At 42.9% G+C, this 21,872-nt stretch overlaps 1 protein-coding gene and 1 non-coding gene across 2 annotated transcripts in view; one reads left to right on the plus strand and one right to left on the minus strand.

Annotated features, from left to right (window-relative positions):
* LOC126413238 (semaphorin-2A-like) overlaps positions 1 to 21,872 on the minus strand; it is a 1,385,371-nt gene that overhangs the window by 1,338,992 nt on the left and 24,507 nt on the right. The window lies entirely within an intron of this gene.
* On the plus strand, positions 16,010 to 16,084 carry Trnaa-ugc (transfer RNA alanine (anticodon UGC)). Its single transcript has one exon. It is a non-coding gene; the product is annotated as a tRNA-Ala (tRNA).

Below are 21,872 nucleotides of genomic sequence, written 5' to 3' on the forward strand. Positions count from 1 at the left end.
GCTCCTGCAACTTTCCTAACTGCGTTATTTCTGGTTGTCCAATTGTCAAGCTAGCTAAGCGTTTTGATGAATGTCAGGGGATGGTCAAGAGTGACGCAAGGCACTTTGATTAATGCTGCCTGTCATCTGTCTGTTTCAAAGTGGAATATTTGGCTTTGGATGTGCTAGATAGCGCAACTTTCTGTTTGTTTTGATTTGGGGACAGTCACACTTATTATAGTACGAGCTGCTTATCCGACGATGTCTGCATATGTACTTATTCCAATCTTCTATTAATCCATATCCACCTTCCCCTTTGTCTCTCCATCTCTTCCTTTATCTCCTATCTGTCCATTTCCCCCACCGCCTCTCCCTGCCCATCTTTTCCTTTCTCTTCCATCTCCTCATCTCCTCTTTTTCTGTCCATTTCCCCCTCCCTTATCTGTTTCCGTCTTCTCCTTCCCCCCTCTCTGTCTATCTACCTCCTCCTGCCCCCCTCTATCTCCACGTTATCACCATCACCTCAACAGGAGGCTGGTGGTTCTTACCCCCACAACATTTCTTTTCAGATCGTCAGTTCTCTTTCATCAAGATGTTTTGTTTGTACGGCTACTGCTATGTCTTCTGTGCAGCCAAATTTCTGTGAGGCCGATCCTGTGAAATCAAAGCCATAAAAGTTAAAACAGAAGAGGAGCTAATATTTATTCCCCAGACTCGTAAGTGTTGATAGCCAGTATATCTGCATTTCCAAAAACCAGTCCGACACATAAGAACTCAACTGCTGATAAAAACAAGAGATCAGAACCATCTCGTACTCTGTAGGATTTGTGGACAGCCCTGCAGGATTAAAAATAGTTCAAATGGCTCTGAGCACTATGGGACTTAATATCTAAGGTCATCAGTCCCCTAGATCTTAGAACTGCTTAAACCTAACTAACCTAAGGACATCACACACATCCATGCCCCAGGCAGGATTCGAACATGCGACCGTAGCAGTCGCGCGATTCCAGACTGAAGCACCTAAAACCTCACGGCCACACCGGCCGGCTGATAAACACAGTGGGGGTATGAAATCTCGTAGTGTGCCACATTCCAATCATACATTCGATAACGAACATGTGAGGATTCATTGTCATTTATTAGTAGAAATATTGAAAACATCGGAACAAGGTCCGTTCCTATCAACATAATGTGACAAAGCTGTATTTATTGTCTGTTGGTCGACTGCAACGAGCTCGTGAAACTAGTAGTGTTACCAATGATTACGAAAATAAAGAACTTCAGGTGGCGAAACATGATACGGATGAGCCATTGAACTTAACATCGAACTAAGGGATCATTACCAAGAGTGTTACACCTAGTCAGCCAATAAGACACTGTGAAGAGTTTTCACATCTAAACGAGGAGGATGGCGCACAAACTGCCGGTGATGAGAAACGTAACCACCATTCTACTTTGAGGTATCAAGTACTGAAATACGCCATCATGAAACGAATTTTTGGAATAAGCACCAACGGAATATCGTGTATCACTGACTAAAGCGATGGATGCAGTTTACGCCACACATTTAGAAATAGAAGCCTACAATGTAGGAAGGAGAATCTAATGTGGAAAGCCCTTCCACCTAGTGGGTACAATGAGTGAACAATATAAACAAACTGTAAAACGGATAACTGCAAGGCACCGCCCATAAACGGATGAAAAGGATTGATACTCAGTCAAATGTGCAGTGGTTGGAAAAATAGGCTGTATCATACGTTTCAGAGTCAGAAAACAGTTACCAATTTTGCGTCCTTGAAGTCCAGGGGTACAAGCTTAACAAGGCGTCAGGGCGGGATTTAGATATCGAAAGACAGCAAAGACGGATGCTTAACGCTTGTTGGGAGGCGGAAGAGGTAGTTTCAAACGTGGTGTCGGCCCCTCACGTCACCTGACGTCGCTCGTTCCCTCGCGAACGTTACGAGAGAGACAGGCCGTGCTGTGTACTTCACAGCACACGACACTGTAGTTCTTGCGAGTGCCAGCAGCCGTCTCTGGCAGGAAGCGAGTAACTATGTCAGGCTAGTTGAAATAATTATTCTCTGTGTGTTGAAATTCATGCAAACTCTCGCTGTCACACGCTACCTTTTCAATTACATTTCGATTTCCTGTTGGCCCTGCCCAGGGATGAGCGTACGCGGTGGCGGACAAGACGACTAGTGTGACGTCAAAAGTTCGTTACAGGGCCAATACTTCTCGTAGGCTCCAGTTCCGTGGCTGGCCAGAACTGCTTTGACCTGCCCAACACACGTTCCATGCACACATCATTTTAGCCCACTCTAATTGGTGCCAGATACTGCAGTTGAGCCTATAAAAGCGAAGGAATACCAGCCCCGGCAATTAGTGGCTCTCATTCCTAATGATGATTCTAACAATACCACCACATGCAAAGCAGGTTAGAAATCAGATTAATAATGTTGCTCACACAGCATATGTTCGCTTTATCGGGCAACAATTAAGTTATTGACCGTAGATGGTATCGTCAGAATGTAAATAATGAAGTCACTGTAAAAAAGTCATTAATTTTGGTACTTAACCCTGAATGTATTCCCTCGTATATTTCGTCGAAGTTGTTATGGCTCATCTTGTTGATTCTAGGGTGATTCTACTTTGACTGCTAGAAGGTCCAGATCTGTATTTTAGCGATATTTGAAGACCTACCAAATGCTTTTTCAGGAAATTGTTAATGATCAAACAATCCCAGATCAGAACAATGGTATCGTAGGAATAATTTTTGACTTGGTGTTCACGATTCACATTTTTATTAAACTTCTTGTAAATCCACATACACTTCTCCATAATTGTCACATCATCAAGAAAACAGTTTTGTATCATATATTTAATTTCTACTTTAACCAAACACAGGACTTGACTGTTCTTTTACAAAGCGAAATAACAACTTAACTTCTTCAAAGTGAAATAAAGACTGCTCTGTGCGCATTCGCGCCAAAACGGTTACAAGTAAATCAAAGATTATGACAGTCTCGCAGAAATGAATTCACACAAGAACCATATCACTGTAATAAACCGATACATCGGAGTACCTATACATTAATAAAACCAAATGTAAATATTGTCACAAAAATACGTCTGTTCAAAATGGTTCAAATGGCTCTGAGTACTATGGGACTTAACTTCTGAGGGCATCAATCCCCTAGAACTTAGAACTACTTAAACCTAACTAACCTAAGGACATCACAAACATCCATGCCCGAGGCAGGATTCGAACCTGCGACCAACTTTACGGCGTAGTAGTAAGAATAATTTTGTAGAGAACCTTTTATTTAAATTTGATATTGTTGTGTTCAGCGTTATTTCGGATAAACAGGACGTAATGCGTTATCTCGGCAACTGTCCTGAGATTGGCATGCCACACTCTATGTAAATTCGTATACTTCTTTGACAATAAGTCTGCAATGAAAGAAATCGTGTACAGCGTAACACCAATATGCTCTGTCCTAGAATAAGGGTCCACTCCTAACCCCAGTCACTGATTCTAGAGACGCTAACGCACTCACAGGGTGTTTTTGCTGACGTCTGACAAACGCGAAAAGGAGTGGAGTGTCAGATGTTCTTACTACTACACTGTATAGGTACAGTAAGTAAAATTCCGCCTGCTATCGTTCCTCTTTGCAGTTTCAGTTTTCAACAGTGTATGCAGTAAGTGTCCACTTACAGCCTGACGAAGGCCGCAGTATTAGGTTCGAGGCTTCGGTTATATTACATCTACATCTACACGTACATTTAAATCTACATACACTGATAAACAAAAAATTATGACACTACCCACTGCGACGTTGGATGCCGCTTGGTGGCGCTGCAGCCACCTTACGCAGTAAGAAAAGTATGTAAGCGGAGCGGACACGGACAGGCGTCACTCTAGTAAAGATATGGATTGGAAATGGGAAAACGTGTTGAGATAAGCGACCATCTACATGGACACTCTGCAAATCACATTTAAGTGCCTGGCAGAGGGTTCATCGAACCACCTTCAAATTCTCTATTATTCCAATCTCGTATAGCGCGCGGAAAGAATGACCACCTACACCTTGCCGTACGAGCTCTGATGTCCCTTACTTTATCATGGTGATCGTTCCTCCTTATGTAGGTCGGTGTCAACAAAATATTTTCGCATTCCGAGGAGAAAGTTGGTGATTGTAATTTCGTGAGGAGTCTCCGTCGCAACGAAAAACGCCTTTCTTTTAATGATGTCCAGCCCAAATCCTGTATCATATCTGTGACACTCTCTCCCATATTTCACGATAATAGAAAACGTGCTGCCTTTCTTTGAACTTTTTCGATGTACTCCGTCAGTCCCATCTGGTAAGGATCCCACACCGCGCACCAGTATTCTAAAAGAGGACGGACAAGCGTAGTGTAGGCAGTCTCCTTAGTTGGTCTGTTACATTTTCTACATCTACATCTACATCTACATTTATACTCCGCAAGCCACCCAACGGTGTGTGGCGGAGGGCACTTTACGTGCCACTGTCATTACCTCCCTTTCCTGTTCCAGTCGCGTATGGTTCGCGGGAAGAACGACTGTCTGAAAGCCTCCGTTCGCGCTCTAATCTCTCTGATTTTACATTCGTGATCTCCTCTGGAGGTATAAGTAGGGGGAAGCAATATATTCGATACCTCATCCAGAAACGCACCCTCTCGAAACCTGGCGAGCAAGCTACACCGCGATGCAGAGCGCCTCTCTTGCAGAGTCTGCCACTTGAGTTTATTAAACATCTCCGTAACGCTATCACGGTTACCAAATAACCCTGTGACGAAACGCGCCGCTCTTCTTTGGATCTTCTCTATCTCCTCCGTCAGACCGATCTGGTACGGATCCCACACTGATGAGCAATACTCAAGTATAGGTCGAACGAGTGTTTTGTAAGCCACCTCCTTTGTTGATGGACTACATTTTCTAAGCACTCTCCCAATGAATCTCAACCCGGTACCCGCCTTACCAACAATTAATTTTATATGATCATTCCACTTCAAATCGTTCCGCACGCATACTCCCAGATATTTTACAGAAGTAACTGCTACCAGTGTTTGTTCCGCTATCATATCATCACATCACAATAAAGGATCCTTCTTTCTATGTATTCGCAATACATTACATTTGTCTATGTTAAGGGACAGTTGCCACTCCCTGCACCAAGTGCCTATCCGCTGCAGATCTTCCTGCATTTCGCTACAATTTTCTAATGCTGCAACTTCTCTGTATACTACAGCATCATCCGCGAAAAACCGCATGGAACTTCCGACACTATGTACTAGGTCATTTATATATATTTTGAAAAGCATTGGTCCCATAACACTCCCGTGTGGCACGCCAGAGGTTACTTTAACGTCTGTAGACGTCTCTCCATTGATAACAACATGCTGTGTTCTGTTTGCTAAAAACTGTTCAATCCAGCCACACAGCTGGTCTGATATTCCGTAGGCTCTTACTTTGTTTATCAGGCGACAGTGCGGAACTGTATCGAACGCCTTCCGGAAGTCAAGAAAAATAGCATCTACCTGGGAGCCTGTATCTAATATTTTCTGGGTCTCATGAACAAATAAAGCGAGTTGGGTCTCACACGATCGCTGTTTCCGGAATCCATGTTGATTCCTACATAGTAGATTCTGGGTTTCCAAAAACGACATGATACTCGAGCAAAACACATGTTCTAAAATTCTACAACAGATCGACGTCAGAGATATAGGCCTATAGTTTTGCGCATCTGCTCGACGACCCTTCTTGAAGACTGGGACTACCTGTGCTCTTTTCCAATCATTTGGAACCTTCCGTTCCTCTAGAGACTTGCGGTACACGGCTGTTAGAAGTGTCCTGTCAATAAAACGCAGCCTTTGGTTAGCCTTCCCCACAACATTTTCTGTATGTTCTTTCCATTTTCAGTTGTTCATAATTCCTAGGTATTTTACGGTATTAGGTTAGACTGATTTATCGTGTAACCGAAGCTTAACGTGTTCCTTTTAGCACTCATGTGGATGAACTCTCACTTTTCGTTATTTACGGTCAACTGCCACTTTTTGCACCATTCACATATTTATTGTAAATCGTTTTGCAGTTCGTTTTGATCTTCTGATGACTTTATTAGTCGATAAACGACAGCTTCATCTGCAAACAACCGAACACTGCTGCTCAGATTGTCTCCCAAATCGTTTAAATAGATAAGGAACAGCAAAGGGCCTATAACACTACCTTGGGGAACGCCTGAAATCACTTCTGTTTTACTCGATGACTTTCCGTCAATTACTACGAACTGTGACCTCTCTGACAGGAAATCGCAAATCCAGACACATAACTGAAATGATATTCCATAAGCACCCAATTTCACTATGAGACGCTTGTGTGGTACAGCGTCAAAAGCCTTCGGGAAATCCAGAAATACGGAATCGATCTGAAATCCCTTGTCAATAGCACTCAGCACCTCTTGTGAATAAAGAGCCAGTTTTGTTTCACAGGAACGATGTTTTCTAAACCCATGTTGACTACGTGTCAATAGACCGTTTCCTTCGAGGTAATTCATAATTTTCGAACACAATATGTTCTAATATCCTGGTGCATATCGACGTTAATGATATGGCCCTGTAATTTAGTGGATCACTCCTACTACGTTTCTTGAATATTGGTGTGACCTGTGCAACTTTCCAGTCTTTGGGTACGGATCTTTGTCGAGCGAACGGTTGTATATGATTGTTAAGTATGGAGCTAATGCATCAGCATACTCGGAAAGGAACCTAACTGGTATACAGTCCGGACGGAAGATGTGCTTTCATTAAGTGATTTAAGTTGCTTCACTACTCCGATGCTATTTATTTTTACGTTACTCATGTTGACAGCTGTTCGAATTCTGCAATATTTACTTCGTCTTCTTTTGTGAAGGCATTTCGGAAGATCAGACCATTTTTGTACAGAGTCTGTGAATGAGTGTCTTGAAAACGTGCTACTGTTGTGTGCATCTAAGGAAAGAAGCAGAAGGACGGTGAAACTACCACCAGGCGCTAAATGGTTGGATGTCCACGACTCTTCACAGAACGTGATGTTCTGAGGCTTGTCTGCTCAGTAAAGTTGGGTAGGTGGTGATCTGTGGCGTCTCTGCCGAAGGAGCACAATGCTGGTGCATGCACAAGTGTCTCAGAGCACACCGTTCGTCGTACACTGTTGAACATGGAGCTCCGCAGCAGACCACTCCAAAGTGTTCACATGTTGACCTATCAACATCGTCAGTTACGACTGCAGTGGCCACGGGACCATCGGGATTCGACCGTCGATCAATGGAAACGTCTCGGTTCTTCGAGCGAATCACATTTTTGCTACACTAGGTCTGCGGTCGTCTCCACTGACGCACTCAGCGAGGCGAACGGCGGCTCTAAATGTGCGGCGCTCCAAGGCCGTAGGTTGATGGGAGCAGTAGGCTATAACGCTATGAGGCTTATTTTCGTGCGCTTGCATGGGACCTGTGGTAATAAGCTAAGACTGGCTGACAGCTGTGGGCCACTTGCATTCTTTCAGGCTTGATGTCTTCCCCGACGACGATATCTTTCAACAGTATAACTGTCAATGTCTCGGAACCGTGCTACTAGGGTTTGAGGAGCATTATAGTGCACTCACGTTGATGTCTCGGCGATCATATTCGCCTGATGTAAATCCTATAGAGCCGGCCGAAGTGGCCGTGCGGTTCTAGGCGCCGCAGTCAGGAACCGCGAGACCGCTACGGTCGCCAGTTCGAATCCTGCCTCGGGCATGGACGTGTGTGATGTCCTTAGGTTAGTTAGGTTTAACTAGTTCTACGTTCTAGGGGATAATGACCTCAGAAGTTGAGTCCCATAGTGCTCAGAGCCATTTGAACCATTTAAATCTGAGTCGCTATCGGCGCCATCATCGCATATGCAAATTAGCGGTCCGTTATTTACGCGACTTACTTGACCTGTGCGTAGACATTTAATGCTACATGCACTCACAAACCCACGAAAAAATTTTCGGATCAGTGATAACCAGTGATGTATTTCGTTCGGTAGACGAACAAACAAGCTATTAAGCATGTGCTCGTTATGTTTTGGTTCATCAGTGCATATTCACCACAAGCCACAATATGGTGAGTAGCGGACGGTATCCTGTATCGCTACTAGCAGTTTCTTTCCTGTTCCACTCGCGATCACAGCGAGGGAAAAACGACTACCTGTATCACAGCGTAAGAGCCCTACTTCCTCTAACCTTATCTTCTTCCTCCTTACGCGAAATGTACCTTGACGGCGGTCAGCCTCAAATTCTGACTCTCTAAATTTTCTCAATAGTACCTCTCGAAAAGAACGTCGCCTTCCCTCAGCTGATACCCATTTGAGTTCCCGAAGCGTCTCCGTAATAGCCACGTATTGATTGAAGCTACCGGTAACATATCCAGGAGTCCGTCTCCGTAATAGCCGCGTATTGATTAAAGCTACACCGGTAACATATCCAGGAGTCCGTCTCCGTAATAGCCGTGTATTGATTGAAGCTACCCCGGTAACATATCCAGGAGTCCGTCCCCATAATAGCCGCGTATTGATTGAAGCTACCCCGGTAACATATCCAGGAGTCCGTCTCTGAACTGCTTCGATATCTTACTTTAATCCCACTTGGTGGAGATCCCAAACACTTGAGTAGTACTTAACAATTAGTCGCACTAGTGTCCTATTTGTGGCCTCCTTTACAGACAAACCATACTTTCCTAAAATTCTTCCAGTAAACCAAAGTCGACTATGCGCCTTCCCTACTACAATCGTTACATGTTTATTCCATTTTATAGTACTTTGCAACGTTACGCCCTAAATTTAAACAACGAGACTGTGTTAAGCAGGATACTACTAGAGCTGTACTCGAACATTATGGGTTTGTTTTTCCCATTTATCTGCATTAACTTACATGTTTCTACGTTTAGAGGTAGCTGTCGTTCATCACATTAACTAGAAATTTTGTCTAAGTCATCTAGTATCCTTCTACAACACTCAACGACGATACTTTCCCATACACCACAGCATCATCAGCCAGATCATTTATGTACGTAGAAAATCATAGCGGTCCTATCACACTTGCCTAGGCACTGCGGAGAATACCCTTGTCTCTGATGAACACTCGACATTGAAGACAACATATTGGGTTCTATTACTCAAGAAGTCTAAGGGTCCGGGTTCGATTTCCGGCAGGGTCGGAGATTTTCTCTGCTCAGGGACTGGGTGTTGTGTTGTCCTAATCATCATCATTTTATCCCCATCGTCGCGCAAGTCGCCGAAGTGGCGTCAAATCCAAAGCTTGCACCCGGCGAACAGTCTACCCGACGGGAGGCCCCAGTCACGCGACATTTATTTATCGAGCCACTCACATGTGTAGGAACCTATTCCGTATGTTCGTACCTTCGTTAAAAGCCAGCAGCGTGGCACCGTGTCAAACTCTTTAAGGAAATCTAGGAATATGGAATCCGTCTGTTGCCCTCCGTCTATGATTCGCAGGATCTCATGTGAGAAAATGGCATGAGCAATGCTTTCAAAAACCAAAACCGTGTTGATTAGTGGACAGAAGCTTCTCCTTCTCAAGGAAATTTATGGTATTTATTACTATTAATTAGTACTAGCCGACAAACCAGGCATTGTCCCAGTGCTCATTTTGCCAGTTTTCTATTAGAAAGAAAAAATAAACTGTTTTGTAGTGAAGTATCGAAAAAATTTCTACATCTACATCTACATTTATACTCCGCAAGCCACCCAACGGTGTGTGGCGGAGGGCACTTTACGTGGCACTGTCATTACCTCCCTTTCCTGTTCCAGTCGCGTATGGTTCGCGGGAAGAACGACTGTCTGAAAGCCTCCGTGCTCGCTCGAATCTCTCTAATTTTACATTCGTGATCTCCTCTGGAGGTATAAGTAGGGGGAAGCAATATATTCGATACCTCATCCAGAAACGCACCCTCTCGAAACATGGCGAGCAAGCTACACCGTGATGCAGAGCGCCTCTCTTGCAGAGTCTGCCACTTGAGTTTATTAAACATCTCCGTAACGCTATCACGGTTACCAAATAACCCTGTGACGAAACGCGCCGCTCTTCTTTGGATCTTCTCTATCTCCTCCGTCAAACCGATCTGGTACGGATCCCACACTGATGAGCAATACTCAACTATAGGTCGAACGAGTGTTTTGTAAGCCACCTCCTTTGTTGATGGACTACATTTTCTAAGCACTCTCCCAATGAATCTCAACCCGTTACCCGCCTTACCAACAATTAATTTAATATGATCATTCCACTTCAAATCGTTCCGCACGCATACTCCCAGATATTTTACAGAAGTAACTGCTACCAGTGTTTGTTCCGCTATCATATCATCATACAATAAAGGATCCTTCTTTCAATGTATTCGCAATACATTACATTTGTCTATGTTAAGGGACGGTTGCCACTCCCTGCACTGCCTATCCGCTGCAGATCTTCCTGCATTTCGCTACAATTTTCTAATGCTGCAACTTCTCTGTATACTACAGCATCATCCGCGAAAAACCGCATGGAACTTCCGACACTATCTACTAGGTCATTTATATATATTGTGAAAAGGAATGGTCCCATAACACTCCCCTGTGGCACGCCAGAGGTTACTTTAACGTCTGTAGACGTCTCTCCATTGATAACAACATGCTGTGTTCTGTTTGCTAAAAACTGTTCAATCCAGCCACACAGCTGGTCTGATATTCCGTAGGCTCTTACTTTGTTTATCAGGCGACAGTGCGGAACTGTATCGAACGCCTTCCGGAAGTCAAGAAAAATAGCATCTACCTGGGAGCCTGTATCTAATATTTTCTGGGTCTCATGAACAAATAAAGCGAGATGGGTCTCACACGATCGCTGTTTCCGGAATCCATGTTGATTCCTACATAGTAGATTCTGGGTTTCCAAAAACGACATGACACTCGAGCAAAAAACATGTTCTAAAATTCTACAACAAACCGACATGCTTGGAATGACAAAACGAAGTATTGTTAGACGCGTGAAAGATCTCTTGTGCGCGTCGTTTGGTGATGATCGTGTGCTCAGCCGCTACTTTCGTCATGCTTGGCCTCCCAGGTCCCCAGACCTCAGTGCGTGCGATTACTGGCTTTGCGGTTTCAGTTTCTATGTATTCGTGAAAACGTCCTTGAAATTATGAAACAGTCCTGCAAAGAAATATGCGTGATATACAACTGTGTGAGTAAATTAGGGAACGTGATCCTTTCTGTGCAGATAATTCGCATGTATACAACGACATTTTGTAAACATCTGTATTGCAACGCGTCCTCATGTCTCTATAAACAGCTACTAATTTCGCCTACAGTCGTTGGCGATTCGCAATTAAAAGCTGTCGATAGCGCTGCTATGTGTCAAGGATTTCCTTAATCTGACTCGACTGTACGAGTGTTTTAGTTGTAAAGGATAAATGTATTAGTATTTCATGCGTGATGTGGCAGTTTTTCGTCCTTATCAGTGTTTATGACGTCATGCCTCTTGAACAGTACGTTGGACAATGGTGTAATTGTGTAGGTACATTCAGTGGCAAGTGTGGATACTGTCTGCTAAGTATGCCGCAAATATACCGGGTGATCAAAAAGTCAGTATAAATTTGAAAACTGAATAAATCACGAAATAATGTAGACAGAGAGGTACAAATTGACACACATGCTTGGAATGACATGGGGTTTTATTAGAACCACAAAAAAAGGATACAAACGTTCAAAAAATGTCCGACAGATGGCGCTTCATCTGATCAGAATAGCAATAATTAGCATAACAAAGTAAGACAAAGCAAAGATGATGTTCTTTACAGGAAATGCTCAATATGTCCACCATCATTCCTCAACAATAACTGTAGTCGAGGAATAATATTGTGAGCAGCACTGTAAAGCATGTCTGGAGTTATGGTGAGCCACTGGCGTCGGATGTTGTCTTTCAGCATCCCTAGAGATGTCGGTCGATCACGATACACTTGCGACTTCAGGTAACCGCGAAGCCAGTAATCGCACGGACTGAGGTCTGGGGACCTGGGAGGCCAAGCATGACGACAGTAGCGGCTGAGCACACGATCATCACCAAACGACGCGCGCAAGAGATCTTTCACGCGTCTAACAACACTTCGTTTTGTCATTCCAAGCATGTCGGTCAATTTTTACCTCTCTATCTACATTATTCCGTGGTGTATTAAGTTTTCAAATTTATACTGACTTTTTGATCACCCGGTAGTTAGAAGCAAAGAAGTAATACATTTAAACGTCATGTATGATGCGTCAGTTTTCCACGCAGGTCTCACTGCCTATAACGCCTTACTTACTAAACTGTTTTAGTTTGATGGCTATTATCCTCACAGTGACTGTTGCCTGACAGTAAAGGATATGTGTACCAAGTTTGGTTGAAATCGCTCCAGCGGATTAGGAGATGATGTACGAGGAACACACACACGTACACACACAAACATTTTTATAATATGTATGGATTACAGACATTTTTATAAAACGACGAGACAATACTTCCAAAAGGATGTTAATTAAATTGACACTAGCGACAAACGCTTACGTACGAACTTTAGACCAGTGGTCGTCAAATTGCAGCTCTCGATCTGCAACCGGGCCTTGGCCCGTTGAGTGTGGCTCTTGCGCATAATACCACATGTGGCCATGCGCGAAAGAATGGAACTGCAGTTGCCAATTCCATATGCCTGTCTACGAAGCTCTTTGCCTCCCTTACAAGATTCCGGCACAAAAGACGCTCGCTACAGTTCTGCGCTTAAGTCAGAGTCAACCTGTACGCGATTCATGCACGAGTTGAGTGATGCAGTCAGTCACCGGTCTCAGTGTGCAGTGGTTCGTGCTATCAGCGTTCGCAAATCGCGCGCGAGCGACGAAAGTACACTATAGGATCAAAAGTATCCGGACACCTGGCTGAAAATGACAGATAAGTTCGTGGCGCCCTCCGCCGGTAATGCTGGAATTCAGTATGGTGTTGGACCACCCTTAGCCTTGATGATAGCTTCCACTCTCGCAGGCATACGTTCAATCATGTGGGTAATGGCAGTCCATTCTTCACGGATTCCTGCACTGAGGAGAGGTATCGATGTCGGTCGGTGAGGCCTGGCACGACGTCGGCTTTCCAAAACATCCCAGAGGTGTTCTGTAGGACTCAGGTCAGAATCTGTGCAGGCCAGTCCATTAAAGGGATGTTATTGTCGTGTAACCACTACGCCATAGGGCGTACATTATGAACAGGTGCTCGATCGTGTTGAAAGATGCAATCGACATCCCCGAATTGCTCTTCAACAGTGGGAAACTAGAAGGAGCTTAAAACATTAGTGTTGGCCTGTGCTGTGATATTGCCACGCAAAACAACAAGGGGTGCAAGCCCCTCCATGAAAAACTCGACTACGCCATAACACGACCGCCTCCGAATTTTACTGTTGGCGCTACACACGCTGGCAGATGACGTTCACCGGGCATTCGCCATACCCACACCCTGCCATCGGAACGCCACATTGTGCTCCGTGATTCGTCACTGCACACAACGTTTTTCCAATATTCAATCGTCCAATGTTTACGTTCCTTACACCAAGTGAGATGTCGTTTGGCATTTACCGGCGTGATGTGTGGCTTATAAGCAGCCGCTCGATCATGAAATCCAAGTTTTCTCACCTCCCGCCTCACTCTCATAGTACGTGTAGTGGATCCTGATGCAGTTTCGAATTCCTGTGTGATGGCCTCAACAGATGTCCGCCTATTACTCATTACGACCTTCATCAACTGTCGGCGGTCTCTGTCAGTCAACATACGAAGTCGGCCTATACGCTTTTGTGCTGTGCGTGTCCCTTCACGTTTCCACTTCACTATCACATCGGGAACTGTGGACCTAGGGATGTTTAGGAATGTGGAAATCTCGCCTACAGATGTATGACACAAGTGACACAAATCACCTGACCACGTTCGAAGTCCATGAGTTCCACGGAGCGCCCCATTCTGCTCTCTCACGATGTCTAATGACTACTGAGGTCGCTGATATGTAGTACCCGGCAACAGGTGGCAGCACAGTGCACCTAATACGAAAAGCATATGTATCTGGGGGTGTCCTCATACTTTTTGTCACATAGTATACCTACAAGTACGTTTGCCATCAATTCAAGAATTGCAATTATTTTTTGTTGGTTGCTTTATTACTATAAAATGAAACTTTTTTTAATGCCCTGTTTGGCATGGCTATAAACAAGAAGCAAAGAAAAACGAACATTCGCATTTATTGAAACCTTGAATGGCCTTCCGCCCTGTCTTATTTCTCAGCAAAAATTGGTTCATAATAAAAAAAAAATCTAATCTGAACGGTCACTTTACAGCGAAACACGAGTCATTTAGTACTAAATATCCTTTTGGCGATGCAAGGAAAATAGCAGTTGACAATTCAGAAGACCCAATGAAATCAGGTTCTGCGCTCAGTTGCTGCGTACAATGTTCCAACAATGTTAATATTGGAAGTTTTGCAGTTCTTCAAGAGATTACTACGAGCTGAAAACCATTTATAGACGGTAAATATAGAAAAAGGTGCTTTTTGAGTGCATCCGATGAGCTATTTTAGGATTTTAAGAACAAAGTCGGATTACAAAAAAAAAAAAAATTAAGAGGTACCACTGTCTGCTAGAACTGTGAAATGTAGAACAGACAGAATGTCTTTTAATATAATTAACCATCCAGTCGAAGATCCTAAATTGGTTTTAGCTGTATCAATGGCGGTTGATGAGTTTTGTGACATACAGTGAGGTGATAAAAATTATGAGATTGCTGCTACTATCAAGATGGACCTCCTTTTATCCGGCGTAGTGCAGTGACTCGACGTCGCATAGGCTCAACAAGTCTTTGGAAGTCCCGTACAGAAATATGGAGCCATGCTGCCTCTATGCCCTCCATAATAGCGAAAGTGTTGCCGTTGCTGGATTTTGTGCACGAACTGATCTCTCCATTACGTCCCCCAAATGTTCGATGGGATTCATGAAGGACGATCTTGGTGGCCAGATCATTCTCTCGAATTGTCCATAGTGTTCTTCATACATATAGCCATCAATTGCGGCCCGGTAATATCGCGCATTTTCATCCATAAATACTCCATCGCTGTTTGGGAACATAAAGTCCGCGAATGGCTGCAGGTGGTCTGCAACTAGCCGTACATAACCATTTCCAGTCAACGATCGGTTCAGTTGGACCTGAGGACCCAGTCCATTCTATGTAAACACAGCGCATACCATTATGGAGCCACCGCCATCTTGCACGTACCATTGATGACAACTTGGGTTCATATGAAGATGGTACCTATTCTTTCGGACATGTCCAAAACAGCAGATACCATCGGTGACCAGACAGCTCTCTTAGAATGAAATGATAATTAAATCAAGACCCTAAGCTGTCGACAGGTGTTGATATATATCAACGGGCACAGTTGAAAATGTGTGCCCCAACCGGGACTCGAACCAGCGATCTCCTGCTTCCATGGCTGACGCTCTATCCATCTCAGCCTTCGATGGCCGAGCAGTTCTAGGCGCTTTAGTCTGGAACCGCACGACCCTTACGGTCGCAGGTTCAAATCCGGGCATGGATGTGTGTGATGTCTTTAGGTTAGTTAGCTTTAAGTAGTTCTAAGTTCTAGGGGACTGATGACCTCAGCTGTTAAGTCCCATAGTGCTCAGAGCCATTTGAACCATTTTGAAACAGCCACCGAGGGCACAGAGGAGTGCAGGGATTATCCGTTGCACGCTCCCCGTGAGACCCACATTCCCATCTTAATGTCCACACACTACATTCGTAGTGCCCCTGCCCATTACACTCATTACTCGCCGCAGACAATCTAACCGGGTCCCGTAAGAGTTCGGGCAACTCGTGTGCATCCAGCACAGAAGTTGGGATTGTGGGTCTCACGGGGAGCGTGCAAGGGATAAATTCCTGCAGTCGCACTGTCCTCTGTGCCCTCGGTGGCTCAGATGGATAGAGCGTCTGCCATGCAAGCAGGAGATCCCGGGTTCGAGTCCCGGTCGGGGCACACATTTTCAACTGTCCCAGTTGATGTATGTCAACGCCTGTCGACAGCTTAGGGTCTTGACTTAATTATCATTTCACATGAGTCCATCGCTTCGTGGGGACTTCGCCACTCTCGAATCCTACCATCAGATATTACCACCGGTTTTCCAGTTGTCTAGGGTACAGCCGATATGGTCACGAGCCGAGGAGAAGCACTGCAGACGGGGATGGAATGTCCCTTCACATATCATTCCGCATTCAAAGTCAATTAATTCCCATCGTGCGTCCATAATCACGTTGGAATCCTTTTCAGATGAATAAAATGTAGTATATGGTATAACTGTGTGCATTTAAAAGCATAATATTCCACTCGATCAAATAGTCTCAATTTCAACAGAGGGTCCGAAAAGTACGACTGGCGTACGAAACGGGTTTGTTGTTATTTTGAAAGAAAAAAGTGATCACGAGCTACATACTTACCATCGGATCTTTTATAGTGTTAAGTCGTTTCCAGAAGAGATATGCAAAGTCGTGGAATTAGTGATTAAGATTACCAACTCCGCTGTAAAGCTCTTAATCATGACAAATTTAGAGAACATTTACTTGAAATGTAGAGCGTATACACAGACCTGCTGCATAACATGCTTGGTTATCTAGAAGGGACAGTTTTAAATGCTTCTCTTCCTTTGGGTCAGAAACTGAAGCACTTCTTCTTGAGGAAGGTGATAACTGTCCAGAACTGAGGGACGATCCGTCCAAAAAATTTATTTCATGTTTACGTCTCATCTATACCAGCCTAATCGTAGACTACGAGGGAAAGGAAACACAATTTCGTTGTATGTTAGGCGAATTTATTACATTTGGAAACAAAATATCCATTTTGATCAAGATTCCGAAAAAGAAAAGTTGATTTATTGTTCATGCCTGCTGATACATCAACAAGAAAATAATTCTCATATTGACATTTGGTATTTCAAAACAACGTTCTTTAATATGAGGGAAGCTTTTATCAATGTGTTTTAGGAATTCTGTAACAACAGACCACTGTTTGCCTTCGTTAAAAAAAGTCTGAGCAAAGTTAAATGTTTCTCCATTTATTACTGATGATGGTAACTTTCAAATGCAATTGCTGGTTTTAAAAAACGAAGAACTGTGGAGCTCAAAATCTGAACGTCTTTCTGCTGATACAGAAAAATTGGAGGGAAACAAACGTGAACATTATTCACAGCCGGAGTGGTCTGCATTGAATGACCTGGAGACGGAAAACATATAGATTTTTAACACCTGGAAAGTATTTCTGACTCATATAATCATTTGAAAAAAGTATCATTTGCTGTTCTTCCCTTATTCGGGTATATATATCCATGAGCACACTCGTTTTTCAGTATCAGTCCACTGTAAACTGAGACGTCTTGCTACTGATCTTGGAATGCTGACTATAATTAATAACAATAACATACAAACTTGACTTAATGTAACTTTCAAGGAGGTGCAAGGCCATTTTTCATATTAGTGTTTGACAATCATTGTCACAATTTAATTTTTTATCAGTAAACAATAACATTATTAAGAATTATTTCAAATGTTATACGGCATACCTGTAGTAAAAATAAGACTTAAAACATTGAGCTCATCAAGATAATTTTAAGGAGCGTTGTGGAGTGAAATATGTGAAATAGGATAAAGTGTCGAGTATTGAGAGAGGTGTATTGAGGTGGTAAAGTCAAGTATACAAGACGGGTGCGAATGAGAGAGCTGGGAGGTGTCCTCCTTAACGAACAAAGACATTTTTAGCGAAGATCAGCTTGACAATACCTTAGTTAATTTAACTGCAATGTACCTGCCTATATAGCGTAAGTTTAAAAAATTGGGCTTTCGAAAGAATATTCAATCGTCGTATCGTTGATTGTGGCTCTGTTTATTAATGGGTTTGCCGAACACTGCATTAGACTAATATTTCATAATGGGCAGCGTAGTCCCTGTTGAAATATTCCCCAGCAACATAGTATGGCCCACAGCGTTGCACTGCTGAGAACCACGTTTAGTACGGGCCACTAACGAGACGGTATTTACCATGGGATACGTCCGATGTTTCGGTTGTTGCCGTCAACCTGCCACATAATTCTCAACAAGTCGGCTTGCCTGTCAGGTCATCATCTCACATGTCGACGGCTGCCACAGTGTGTTCATAGACACAGCACGCACTCTTCGTATGAACAAGCAGCCAGTTAGTGATTCGCCCACTTAAATCAGCGTCCAAGGTGTTAAGATATTTCGTTTAAATTGCTACTTCTTTGGTGACGTTCCAGCTCGTTCTCTTTTATTATTCAGTTCGTCTGAAATGGAGTTAATGCAATTGTAATGGGGGGAGGGGGGGGGGCGGGGGAGACGTCAACTTGTAGCTGAGAATAAGAGAGTCATGCGATCAAAAGTTATGCATAGACAGCTAAGCATGTGCATTATCTCTGATAGTTGAAAAGTAATTCTGCTTAGAAAGTCACAGGATGAAAATTGGATAGATCTGAAAATCAAATATTCAGCTCTGAGATCAGAGATGTGCAGCACAAATCGAACAAACTCTAAAGTATCGTTCAAAACACTTTCGATCAGTATGTACCTAGCAAAGTTTTAGGGTGTGGAACAGACGCTCAGCGACTGAATAGCCGTGTTAAGAAATTGTTACGAAGGCAGAGTGAGATTCACCACAGATTTAAGTGAAGTCTACACATATTTGACAATTAAAAGCTGAATGAAGTCAAAATAAGCGTAAGGAGAGTAATGCAAAGAGCTATTAAAGGATTCAAAAGCATATTTCGTAATCTATATGACTGTTGCTCATAAGAGGTATTGGTCTTACGTAAAGTCTTTAAATTCATTAAAATCATCTATTAAATCGCTCAGTGAAAGTATTGAAACCGAAATATAATATAAAAGAGGTAAGCCGGAAATACTGAATTGTTTCTCTGTGGAAGTCCATAAAATGATTCCAGCTTTCAGTCATCGAATTAACGCCATTATAGCAGTTACTGAGATAAATGATTGCGGAATAGAAAATCGACATATGTTGCTCAACAGTGGAAAGGCATCTTGAGCAGATAAGATATCTGCGTGATGGTACAGAGATTGCGAGAAAGAACTAGCTGCCCTTCTAATAGCAGTTTGTCGCCGATCGCTGCGGCAACGAAGGTACATAGCGATTGGGAAAAAACGCAGGTGATTGACATTTAAAGAGGAGTCGTCGATCACTTTTGCAAAACTATAGACCTGTGTCGCTGACGTCAGTTTGTTGCACACACACATGAAAAAAAGTTTTGCATCACCCCGAATAAAAATAAATAAATATATATATATATATATATATATATATATATATATATATATATATATATATATATTTCCCGAGGGCATGCAGCTTTACTGTATGATTACATGATGATGGCGTCCTCTTGGGTAAAATATTCCGGAGGTAAAATAGTCCCCCATTCGGATCTCCGGGCGGGGACTACTCAAGGGGATGTCATTATCAGGAGGAAAAAAACTGGCGTTCTACGGATCGGAGCGTGGAATGTCAGATCCCTTAATCGGGCAGGTAGGTTAGAAAATTTAAAAAGGGAAATGGGTAGGTTGAAGTTAGATATAGTGGGAATTAGTGAAGTTCGGTGGCAGGAGGAACAAGACTTCTGGTCAGGTGACTACAGGGTTATAAACACAAAATCAAATAGGGGTACTGCAGGAGTAGGTTTAATGATGAATAGGAAAATAGGAATGCGGGTAAGCTACTACAAACAGCATAGTGAACGCATTATTGTGGCCAAGATAGATACGAAGCCCACACCTACTACAGTAGTACAAGTTTATATGCCAACTAGCTCTGCAGATGATGAAGAAATTGAAGAAATGTATGATGAAATAAAAGAAATTATTCAGGTAGTGAAGGGAGACGAAAATTTAATAGTCATGGGTGACTGGAATTCGAGTGTAGGAAAAGGGAGAGAAGGAAACATAGTAGGTGAATATGGATTGGGGGACAGAAATGAAAGAGGAAGCCGCCTGGTAGAATTTTGTACAGAGTACAACATAATCATAACTAACACTTGGTTTAAGAATCATGAAAGAAGGTTGTACACATGGAAGAACCCTGGAGATACTAAAAGGTATCAGATAGATTATATAATGGTAAGACAGAGATTTAGGAACCAGGTTTTAAATTGTAAGACATTTCCAGGGGCAGATGTGGACTCTGACCACAATCTGTTGGTTATGACCTGTAGATTAAAACTGAAGAAACTGCAAAAAGGTGGGAATTTAAGGAGATGGGACCTGGATAAACTAAAAGAACCAGAGGTTGTAGAGAGATTCAGGGAGAGCATAAGGGAGCAATTGACAGGAATGGGGGAAATAAATACAGTAGAAGAAGAATGGGTAGCTTTGAGGGATGAAGTAGTGAAGGCAGCAGAAGATCAAGTAGGTAAAAAGACGAGGGCTAGTAGAAATCCTTGGGTAACAGAAGAAATATTGAATTTAATTGATGAAAGGAGAAAACATAAAAATGCAGTAAGTGAAACAGGCAAAAAGGAATACAAACGTCTCAAAAATGAGATCGACAGGAAGTGCAAAATGGCTAAGCAGGGATGGCTAGAGGACAAATGTAAGGATGTAGAGGCCTATCTCACTAGGGGTAAGATAGATACCGCCTACAGGAAAATTAAAGAGTCCTTTGGAGATACGAGAACGACTTGTATGAATATCAAGAGCTCAGATGGAAACCCAGTTCTAAGCAAAGAAGGCAAAGCAGAAAGGTGGAAGGAGTATATAGAGGGTCTATACAAGGGCGATGTACTTGAGGACAATATTGTGGAAATGGAAGAGGATGTAGATGAAGATGAAATGGGAGATACGATACTGCGTGAAGAGTTTGACAGAGCACTGAAAGACCTGAGTCGAAACAAGGCCCCCGGAGTAGACAATATTCCATTGGAACTACTGACAGCCGTGGGAGAGCCAGTCCTGACAAAACTCTACCATTTGGTGAGCAAGATGTATGAAACAGGCGAAATACCCTCAGACTTCAAGAAGAATATAATAATTCCAATCCCAAAGAAAGCAGGTGTTGACAGATGTGAAAATTACCGAACTATCAGCTTAATAAGTCACAGCTGCAAAATACTAACACGAATTCTTTACAGACGAATGGAAAAACTAGTAGAAGCCAACCTCGGGGAAGATCAGTTTGGATTCCGTAGAAACACTGGAACACGTGAGGCAATACTGACCTTACGACTTATCTTAGAAGAAAGATTAAGGAAAGGCAAACCTACGTTTCTAGCATTTGTAGACTTAGAGAAAGCTTTTGACAATGTTGACTGGAATACTCTCTTTCAAATTCTAAAGGTGGCAGGGGTAAAATACAGGGAGCGAAAGGCTATTTACAATTTGTACATAAACCAGATGGCAGTTATAAGAGTCGAGGGACATGAAAGGGAAGCAGTGGTTGAGAAGGGAGTAAGACAGGGTTGTAGCCTCTCCCCGATGTTGTTCAATCTGTATATTGAGCAAGCAGTAAAGGAAACAAAAGAAAAATTCGGAGTAGGTATTAAAATTCATGGAGAAGAAATAAAAACTTTGAGGTTCGCCGATGACATTGTAATTCTGTGAGAGACAGAAAAGGACTTGGAGGAGCAGTTGAATGGAATGGACAGTGTCTTGAAAGGATGATATAAGATGAACATCAACAAAAGCAAAACAAGGATAATGGAATGTAGTTTAATTAAGTCGGGTGATGCTGAGGGAATTAGATTAGGAAATGAGGC

This window comes from Schistocerca serialis, chromosome 7 (assembly GCF_023864345.2).
Source record: "Schistocerca serialis cubense isolate TAMUIC-IGC-003099 chromosome 7, iqSchSeri2.2, whole genome shotgun sequence".
NCBI classification, from domain to species: Eukaryota; Metazoa; Arthropoda; class Insecta; order Orthoptera; family Acrididae; genus Schistocerca; species Schistocerca serialis.